The 9,864-nt window shown below is 42.9% G+C and overlaps 1 non-coding gene across 1 annotated transcript; it reads right to left on the reverse strand.

Annotated features, from left to right (window-relative positions):
- Positions 1–9,519: 9,519 nt before the first annotated feature.
- Positions 9,520–9,592, reverse strand: TRNAR-CCG (transfer RNA arginine (anticodon CCG)). Its single transcript has one exon. It is a non-coding gene; the product is annotated as a tRNA-Arg (tRNA).
- Positions 9,593–9,864: the final 272 nt, after the last annotated feature.

Raw genomic sequence — 9,864 nt, forward strand, 5'->3', positions numbered from 1 at the left:
TCTCAACTGACAGAATACTGTACATTGAACAAATAAGGGATTTTATTGAATCACTAAATTTTTACCAGCTTTATTGAGATATAATTTACACACCATTCAATTCAATCACTTTTACAATATTCAGAGTTGTACAAACATTATCACCATCAGAGTTAGAACATTTTTATCACCTCAAAGTAAAAAAAAAAAAACTCCTTAGCAGTCACTCCCTATCTCCCAACCTCCCCCAACCTGCAGGCAACCATTTTCTATCGTTTTTTTTCTTTCTCTTTCTTTCTTTCTTTCTTTCTTTCTTTCTTTCTTTCTTTCTTTCTTTCTTTCTTTCTTTCTTTCTTTTTCTTTCTTTCTTTCTCTTTCTCTCTCTTTCCTTTCTTTCTTTTTTCTTTCTTTCCTTCTTTCTTCTTTCTCTCTCTCTTTCTTCCTTCCTTTCTTTTTTTTAATACAGGGTCTCACTCTGTCACTCAGGCTGGAATGCAGTGGCACAATCATAGCTCACTGCAGCCTTGACCACCCTGGACTCAGACGATTCCAATATTAGAATATAAAATAATTTAGGATAAGAAAACTTATTTAGAATACGTTCAATAAGTGGGTAGTGGTATGTCCCCTATTCTGCTTAAAACCCAGGATCACCACTTTGGGAGGCTGAGGTGGGCAAATCACTTGAGGTCAGGAGTTTGAGACCAGCCTGGTCAACATGGTGAAACCCCGTCTCTACCAAAAAATACAAAAATTAGCCAGGTGTGATGGTGTGTGCCTGCAGTACCAGCTACTCGGGGGGTGGAGGTGGGAGAATCACTTAAACCCAGGAGGTGGAAGTTGTTGTGAGCCAAGATCACACCACTGCACTCCAGCCTGGGCAACAGAGACCTTTTCTCTAAATCCATCCATCCATCCATCCATCCCAGGAGTGCAGTGGCACGATCTCAGCTCTCTGCAACCTCTGCCTCCCCGGTTCAAATGATTCTCCCGCCTCAGTCTTCCAAGTACCTGGAAGGCCCGTGCCACCATGCCCGGATAATTGTATTTTTAGTAGAGACGGGTTTTCACAATGTTGGCCAGGCATGTCTTGAGCTCCTGACAGCAAGAGATTTGCCTGCCTCGGCCTCCAAAGGGCTGGGATTACAGGCGTGAGCCACTGTGCACGGCCAGTCTTGTCCATTTCTCCCTGAAGACCATCTTCCACACTGTCACTATAGTGACTTGCATAAAACTCAAAGCTAATATTACTCCTTCTCCTTCTTCTTTCTTCCTGTCACCAGATTGGAGTGCAGTGGGGTGATCTCGGCTCACTGCAACCTCCACCTCCCAGGTTCAAGCAATTCTCCTGCCTCAGACTTCCGAGTAGCTGGGACTACAGGCTTGGGCCACCACACCCGGCTTATTTTTTGTATTCTTAGTAGAGATGAGGTTTCACCATGTTAGGTGAGTGTAGGTTTATTTATTATTTTTGAGACAGTCTTGCTCTGTTGCACAGGCTGGAGTGCAATAGCACAATCACTGCAGCCTTGACCTCTTGGGTTCAAGCAATCCTCCCATCTCAGCCTCCTGAGTAGCTGGGACTACAGACACACACCATCATGCCCAGCTAATTTTTTTATTTTTATAGAGATGGGGTCTCAAGATGTTGCCTAGCTTGGTCTCAAGTGATCCTCCTGGGCTCAAGTGATACTCTCATCTCAGCCTCCCAAAATGCTGGGATTGCAGGTATGAGCCACCATGCCTGGCCTGAGTATAGGTTTGGAAATGTAAGCATGACTTCAGATTCCAAAAAGTACTGAAGAAGTAACATCTCACTCACTGTTCCTGGGAAGATGGAAAAGTGATGATCCCTTAAATTCTACAATTGAAAACATTTGTGACCCTGAGGGCAGGTATGAGAGGCACTAAGAAAATTCTTTGTTGGTGAGACAGAGAAAATTTTCACTCCAGGAAAAAGAGATCATAGAGAAGTCATGAAAACTGTACTGAACAAAATACTTATGGGAAAGAGGGGTTATAAATGTGATGAATGTAAAAAGTTCTTCACTAAGAAATCAAATCTTATTCAACAGCAAAGGATCCACACTGGAGAAAGACCCTGTAAATACAAAGTTGGCGGCAAGCCTTCAGTGGGAACACCAGCCTCTATCTCCAGAAGATCCACACTGGGGAGAACCTTTGTAAGTGTGATGAGCATAGAAGGGACTTCACTGTGAAAGCCTGCATTATAAAAGCTGTACTTTTCACAGACCCTACGAATGTGATCAGTGTGGCAAGACTTTCATTTGAAGCTCAGATCTTAGTGAACATCAGAGGCTTCATACTGGAGGGAAAATCCACAAGCATAATGAGTGGAATAAGACCTTCAGAATTCTGACCATCTCAAACATCAGAGAATACATACTGGAGAAAAACCCTACAAATATCTTATTCGTAGGAAAGCTTTTAATCAGAGCCCACTCTTTCTTAAGCATCATAGAGTACACACGGAGAGAAACCTTATCACGTTAAGGAATGTGGAGAAAGCTTTAGTCACAATGCAGGTCTGACATCATATGAGAGACTGCACACAAGAGAGAAACCTTATAAAAGTAAAGTATTTGGGCTGGGTGCGGTGGCTCATGCTTGTAATCCCAGCACTTCGGGAGGCCAAGGCGGGCAGATCACGAGGTCAGGAGATCGAGACTATCCTGGCTAACACGGTGAAACCCTGTCTCTGCTAAAAAAAAAAGTACAAAAAATTAGCTGGGCGAGGTGGCGGGCGCCTGTAGTCCCAGCTACTCTGGAGGCTGAGACAGGAGAACGGCGTAAACCCAGGAGGCGGAGCTTGCAGTGAGGCGAGAGAGATCGGGCCACTGCACTCAAGCCTGGGCGACAGAGTGAGACTCTGTCTCAAAAAAAAAAAAAAAAAAAAAAAAAGGTTAGGTATTTGGGAAAGCCTGCATTGAGAGCTCGCACTTCATTAACTATCCCAAAATTCATACAGGGAAAAGACTTCATCATTGCCCTGAACATGGAAAATGCTTTACTCAAAATGAAGGTCTTATTTCCCATTAGAACCTTTTTAGACATTAAAAAGAAAACCCATATCAGAGAAAAAAGATTTATAGCTCTGATGAATGTGTGTAAAACTTTGGGTTTCTCTAGTAATTGACCTTTAGAGAGTAGATATGGAAGGGAAATATCTTGAATATAACAATTTTGAAATGTTTGAATGGCAGCTTTTTGCCTCACTTAATATTAGCAAATTTGTCAAGAGCATGCCCAGGAAATGAGTTGGCTAGAACTTGTTTTAGCAGAAATAAATGTTTTCAGTCATTATCCTCCTTAAGGAAAGGGTCAGTCTCACCCAGTGACCAGTTCTAAATTCCTGACTCTTAGGTGGGAAACGAAGAGTATTTTGTCTAAGCCTGCAGATATTTGTAAACTTTGATATTCAGAGGGTAGGCAAAATGGTCACTTACTTCTGAGACTTCCTTTGTAAACAGAGCTTTGTAATATTTGTGATTCCCTGCTCTCTCTTTCAGGAAAAGATGCTCACTATATCCAGAAAGGCTTATAAAATACTGGGTATTACTTGAAAGGTATTAAGAAATCAATTGTTGGCTGGGTGCAGTGGTTCACACTTGTAATCCCAGCATTTTGGGAGGCTGAGGCAGGAGGATCACTTGAGTCCAAGAGTTCGAGACCAGTCTGGGCAACAACCCTTGTCTCTACGAAAAATAAATTAGCTAGGCGTGGTGGCGCAGGCCTGTAATCCTTGCTACTTGGGAGGCTGAGGTGGGAGAATCACTTGAGCCCAAGAGGAACAGGTTGCAGTTAGCTATGTTCATGCCACTGCACTCTAGCCTGGGCAACAGAGTGAGACCCCTCCTCAAAAAACTAAAACTAAAAATAAAATAAAAACGAAAAAAGAAATAAATTGGTTTCTTGTCTTTGTTCAAAACCTGGACCACTATGTGTAGTCCTATTCCCAGACTGTCACAAAGATCTAGTGATGCTGGTACAAATTGAGAGAAAGGGAACCGGACAGTTCTTCCTCATATTTGCATGCATGTAGCTGGCATAATGATTGGCATTTGCATTCCATAAATGCTTATTGAAATGAATTAAATTAAAATAAATAGAATTAGAAATCCTGGACTTACATAGTGTACTTGCTGAAATTCAGTTTTAAGAAGTGGCATAGGCCGGGCGCGGTGGCTCAAGCCTGTAATCCCAGCACTTTGGGAGGCCGAGGCGGGCGGATCACAAGGTCAGGAGATCGAGACCACAGTGAAACCCCGTCTCTACTAAAAATACAAAAAAAAATTAGCCGGGCGCGGTGGCGGGCGCCTGTAGTCCCAGCTACTCAGGAGGCTGAGGCAGGAGAATGGCGGGAACCCGGGAGGCGGAGCTTGCAGTGAGCCGAGATCGCGCCACTGCACTCCAGCCTGGGCAACAGCGTGAGACTCCGTCTCAAAAAAAAAAAAAAAAAAAAGAAGAAGTGGCATAGGCCGGGCGCGGTGGCTCAAGCCTGTAATCCCAGCACTTTGGGAGGCCGAGACGGGCGGATCACGAGGTCCGGAGATCGAGACCATTCTGGCTAGCACGGTGCAACCCTGTCTCTACTAAAAAAAAAAGTACAAAAAACTAGCCGGGCGACGTGGCGGGCATCTGTAGTCCCAGCTACTTGGGAGGCTGAGGCAGAATGGCGTAAACCTGGGAGGCGGAGCTTGCAGTGAGCTGAGATCCGGCCACTGCACTCCAGCCTGGGCAACAGAGCGAGACTCCGTCTCAAAAAAAAAAAAAAAAAAAAGAAGTGGCATAAAGTGAAAATAAAAATATTTTAAACTTACGTAGAAACATTGATGAGATGGTTAAAATGGAAATCTCTGAACTTTTGAAGATGTATGTGTAATTCGTGAGTTGATATGTAGGAGGGCATTGCTTCTTCCCACTGCTTTAGAATCAGACAGTAATCGACTTGGGGGCGGGGGGGGGGGGGGGGGCGGGGAACATAGGCCTGACCAAGTGGGACTATTGTTAAGTTATGCTCTTAAATAAAGAAAAAAAAGTAACATCAGTTCTTTTAGTACTTTGTTCTAACAATGTAATTATTGTGTTCTGTCTAAAACTATGATACAGTGTTAAACTTCTCAAGGTTTCCTTTGTCTACGAGATACAGTCGAGTGTTGTTCCCTGTTTATTTGTGACATGGCCTATCTTCACTTACTGTGAAAACAAACTAACATATGCTGCTTCTTTTAAAAGGAAACTCTGAGATAAAAAATACGTTCTCTTCAAAAAAGGAATCAGCTTTTCATTAAAGGAAAACTGTGGAGTAAAACACTTGAGCCTTTTTTTTTTTTTTTTCCTGAGATGGAGTCTCATTCTGTCGCCCAGGCTGGAGTGCAATGGCAACATCTCAGCTCACTGCAACCTCCCCCTCCCTGCCTCAGTCTCCCAAGTAGCTGGGACTACAGGCGCCCGCCACTACGCCTGGCTAATTTTTGTATTTTTAGTGGAGACGAGGGTTTCACCGTGTTAGCCAGGATGGTCATGATCTCCTGACCTCGTGATCCATCCACCTCGGCCTCCCAGGGTGCTGGGATTACAGGCGTGAGCCACCATGCCTGGCCCAACTTAAGCCCCAAAATACTTTATTTGGGCACTGAATAAAATGTATCTCTGCTAATTCTTTATCTGTACAAATATGCAGTAGTCTTTAGCCAAGGCATTGCTACCTACTAGTATATATTTGGGGACATTTACGGTTCTCACAATGACTGGGGTATGGCACTTTCATTTTTATGGGAGGGGTTCAGACATAATAAACATTATAGTATATATTGTAGTATATAGTATAAATATAAGAGCTACAACCATTAGAAGAAAACTCTTAGAAGAAACAGAGATAAATCTTCGTGCAGCCGGGAACGGTGGCTCACACCTGTGATCCCAACACTTTGGGAGGCCGAGGCAGGCAGATCACAAGATCAGGAGATTGAGACCATCCTGGCTAACACGGTGAAACCCCGTCTCTACTTAAAAAACAAAAAATTAGCCGGGTGTGATGACGCGTGCCTGTAGTCCCAGCGACTCAGGAGGCTGAGGCAGGAGAAATGCTTGAACCCGGGAGGTGGAGGTTGCAGTGAGCTGAGACTGTGCCACTGCACTCCAGGCTGGGCAACAGAGCAAGATTCCGACTCAAAAAAAAAGAAACAAACAAAAAAACTTCATATCTTTGGATTTGACAATGGGTTATTTTATATGACACCAAAAGCCCAGGCAACCAAACAAAGAAATAGGCCAGGCACGGTGGCTCACACTCATCATCTCAGCACTTTAGGCAGTGTGGTAGCACACACCGGTAGCCCCAGGATGAGGCAGGAGAATTGCTTGAACCTGGAGGCAGAGGTTGCAGTGAGCCTAGATCGTGCCACTGCATTCCAGCCTGGGCAACAGAGTGAGCTCCATCTCAAAGACAAACAAACAAATAGATGATAAATGGTATGTCATCAACATTAAAAACTTTTGTGCTATCTAAATAAGGACATTATTTAGACAGTGAAAAAAGAGCATATAGAATTGGTGAAAATATTTACAAATCACATATTTGATAAGGGTCTAACATCCAGATACACCCCCCCCCAAAAAAAAGAAAAAACAAAACAAAACAAAAACCACAAACCAAACCTTAATACAACTCAAAAACAAAAAGACAACCCAATTAAAAATATGCACAAAGAAATCAAATAGACACCTCTCCAAAGAAAATATATAAATAGCCAATAAGCACATGGAAAGTACTCAGTGTCTTTATTCACTAGGGAAATGCAAATCCAAACCAAAATGGGGTACCATTTCAAACTTTCTTGGATGGCTAGAATCGGGAAAATGGCAAATGAAAAGTGTTGGTGAAGATGTGGATAAACTGGAACTTTCATGCATTGTTGGTGAGAATGTAAAACGATAAAGCCACCGTGGAAACCAGTTTGGTGGTTCCTAACAAGCTAAATATGGATTTAGCCTATGCCTCAGCAATTCTAGTCCTAGGTGTAGAGACTCAAACAGATACTTGTAATCCAGTTTCATTGCAGCATTATTCAGAATAGCTAAAAGGGGAATCCAGCCATCGACAGATGAGCAGAGAAGCAAAATAAATAAAAATAAACAAAAATGCGTAAGCAGAATAGGCATCAGAATATAAAAAATAAAAAATAAAGCCGGGTGCAGTGGCTCACACCTATAATCCTAGCACTTTGGGAGGCTGAGGCGGGCGGATCACGAGGTCAAGAGATCGAGACCATCCTGGCCAAAATGGTGAAACCCCGCCTCTACTAAAAATACAAAAATTAGCTGGGTGTGTTGGCAAGTGCCTGCAGTCCCAGCTACTCAGGAGGCTGAGGCAGGAGGATCACTTGAACTCAGGAGGCAGAGGTTGCAGGGAGCCCAGATCGTATCCCTGCACTCCAGCCTGAGGACAGAGTGAGACTCTGTCAAAAAAAAAAAAAACATATATATATATATATGAGAGATATGCTGGTACATGCTGTGAGATGGATGAATCTTGAAAACATTTTGTTTAGTGATGAAATGGGCCAGATACAAAAAGACAAGTACTGTATAACTCCACTTATATGAAATATCTAGAATAGGCGATTTCAAAAAGACAGAAAAAGTGAGGGGCTGTGGCTCATGCCTGTAATCCAAGCACTTTGGGAGGTCAAGGCGGGAGGATTGCTTGAGACCAGGAGTTCAAAACCAGCTTGGGTAACATGGTGAGACCACGCTGCCCCCTACATCTCTACAAAAAATTAAAAATTAGCCATGTGTTGTGACACATGACTAGTCTTAGTTACACGGGAGGCTGAGGCAGGAGGATCCTTTGAGCCCAGGGGTTTGAGACTGCGATGAGAATGAGACCCTGTTTCTTTAAAATACCAAAACAAGCGCCGGGCGCAGTGGCTCACGCCTGTAATCCCAGCACTTTAGGGGGCCGAGGCGAGTGGATCACGAGGTCAGGAGATGGGGACCTTCCTGGCTAACACAGTGAAACCCCGTCTCTACTAAAAATACAAAAAATTAGCTGGGCGTGGTGGCACGCGCCTGTACTCCCAGCTACTCGGAAGACTGAGGCAGGAGAATCGCTTGAACCCAGGAGGCGGAGGTTGCAATGAGCCGAGATAGCCGAGATCGCGCCACTGCACTCCAGCCTGGCCACAGAGCAAGACTCTGTCTCAAAAAAAAAAAAAAAACCAAAAAAAGTTAAAGTGACATTTTATGTTATATATATTTTACCACACTGCATCATGCCATTAAACAACAAAAAGTTGTTTTAAACATTAAGACTTGTGCTCCAGAAATAACATATTTTGGTTAAGTTTCCAGCTTTACTCTTTATTAGTTGTGTTGGGCAATGTATTATACCCTTCTAGGTGTCAGTTTCTACATCTGTAAAATAAGACTATTAATGCATTTCTCATAGTTGGAATAGTGCAGCCACAGTGTATGCATTCGGTAAATGTTAACTGGCGTTGGTGTTAAATCTGGGAATTGCATTGTTTCTTTTTAAAGAATTCTTTTTCAGTTACCACGTATTCTCACAGAAACAAATGTTCTTGAGAATCAATTTTAGCTTCCTTTTCCTCAAGAAGCGACTGGAGCTCAGTTAAAAATGATGAAAACTTGCTTGATCCTGCGCTTACTGTGCTTTCTTTGTAGTAATGTTCAGGTCAATTTATGGCACTGGCCCGCTTGCAAAAATTGAACCTATCATGACTACCCTAATACAGGTTGCACTAGAGGACGGCTCAGTTTGGATTAAAGCTTTTGGTGGTTTCTGCCTTTAGGCTTAAGTGATGACGATTTGCCTGGTGATGACAGTTACCTTTTTTGGTAGCTAGTGAAAATCTGGAGAACACTAATTTTAAATCATGCTCAGAGTCTCAGAATTTCTATGAGAGAGCTTGTTCCCAGATATTTAACTCACTTTATCTCTTTTTGTTGATTTTCTCTGTAGTGATTTACACTCCTTCCCCAGCCCGCCACCCACCCCCAGCTCCAAACACAAACACACAAGCGTTCAGCAACCTGAATTTGGCAAATACTTAGTGATTTCAGATTCTCAGCGAATTAACAAATGCTATTCCTTCTGCCTGAAAAATACTCATTTTCCAGCTAAATAGCATTTCTTCAGTACCTCCAGGAGGATGGATGCTTCCTAAAGAAGCCCCCATCCCTTATTTTTTATTTTATCCTCCTACTTACTTCTTTCACAGGAGTGGAAACCAGTTTTTTGTTTTTGTTTTTGTTTTCTTCCCAGCGTTTGCTTGATTTCAACTGTTAGGTCCAGTAGAAAGTAAGCTCTTTGAGGCCAAGTGCTATTTCTGCTTTGTTCTTTTATTAAAGCACTTGTTGCAGGGCAGGCACGCCGTATATACTCTTTAAATAAGACTTCTACCTTTAGTTGTTAATTGGCAGCCAGACCGGAGCAAGAAGAGGGAAAACGCTCTGAATCAATAAACATCTTTCAGACCAGCGAACGAAAAACGACGACCACGAAGGGACTCGAACCCTCAATCTTCTGATCCGGAATCAGACGCCTTATCCATTAGGCCACGCGGCCAACCGCCGAAGACAGTTACTTACATAAGACACAAAGAGAATGTAACTTGGTGGGGAAGGGGGCTTTTCAAGCGCTGACTTCAAAGATCCAGCTTAATAAAAAGCTCCTCGTTTGAAATTAAAATTCACTAACAGCTAAAAACTATTTACAACACCCTCTAAAACTTGCAAAAACGAATACACAGTTGTCAAAAACTGTGAGAGGACGAGCAGTTAGATGGGTCATCAATGTGAAACCTGTTGAAATCTTTAATGACTTCGAGATGTGGGATA

Source organism: Macaca fascicularis, chromosome 4 (assembly GCF_037993035.2).
Source record: "Macaca fascicularis isolate 582-1 chromosome 4, T2T-MFA8v1.1".
In the NCBI taxonomy this organism is placed as follows: Eukaryota; Metazoa; Chordata; class Mammalia; order Primates; family Cercopithecidae; genus Macaca; species Macaca fascicularis.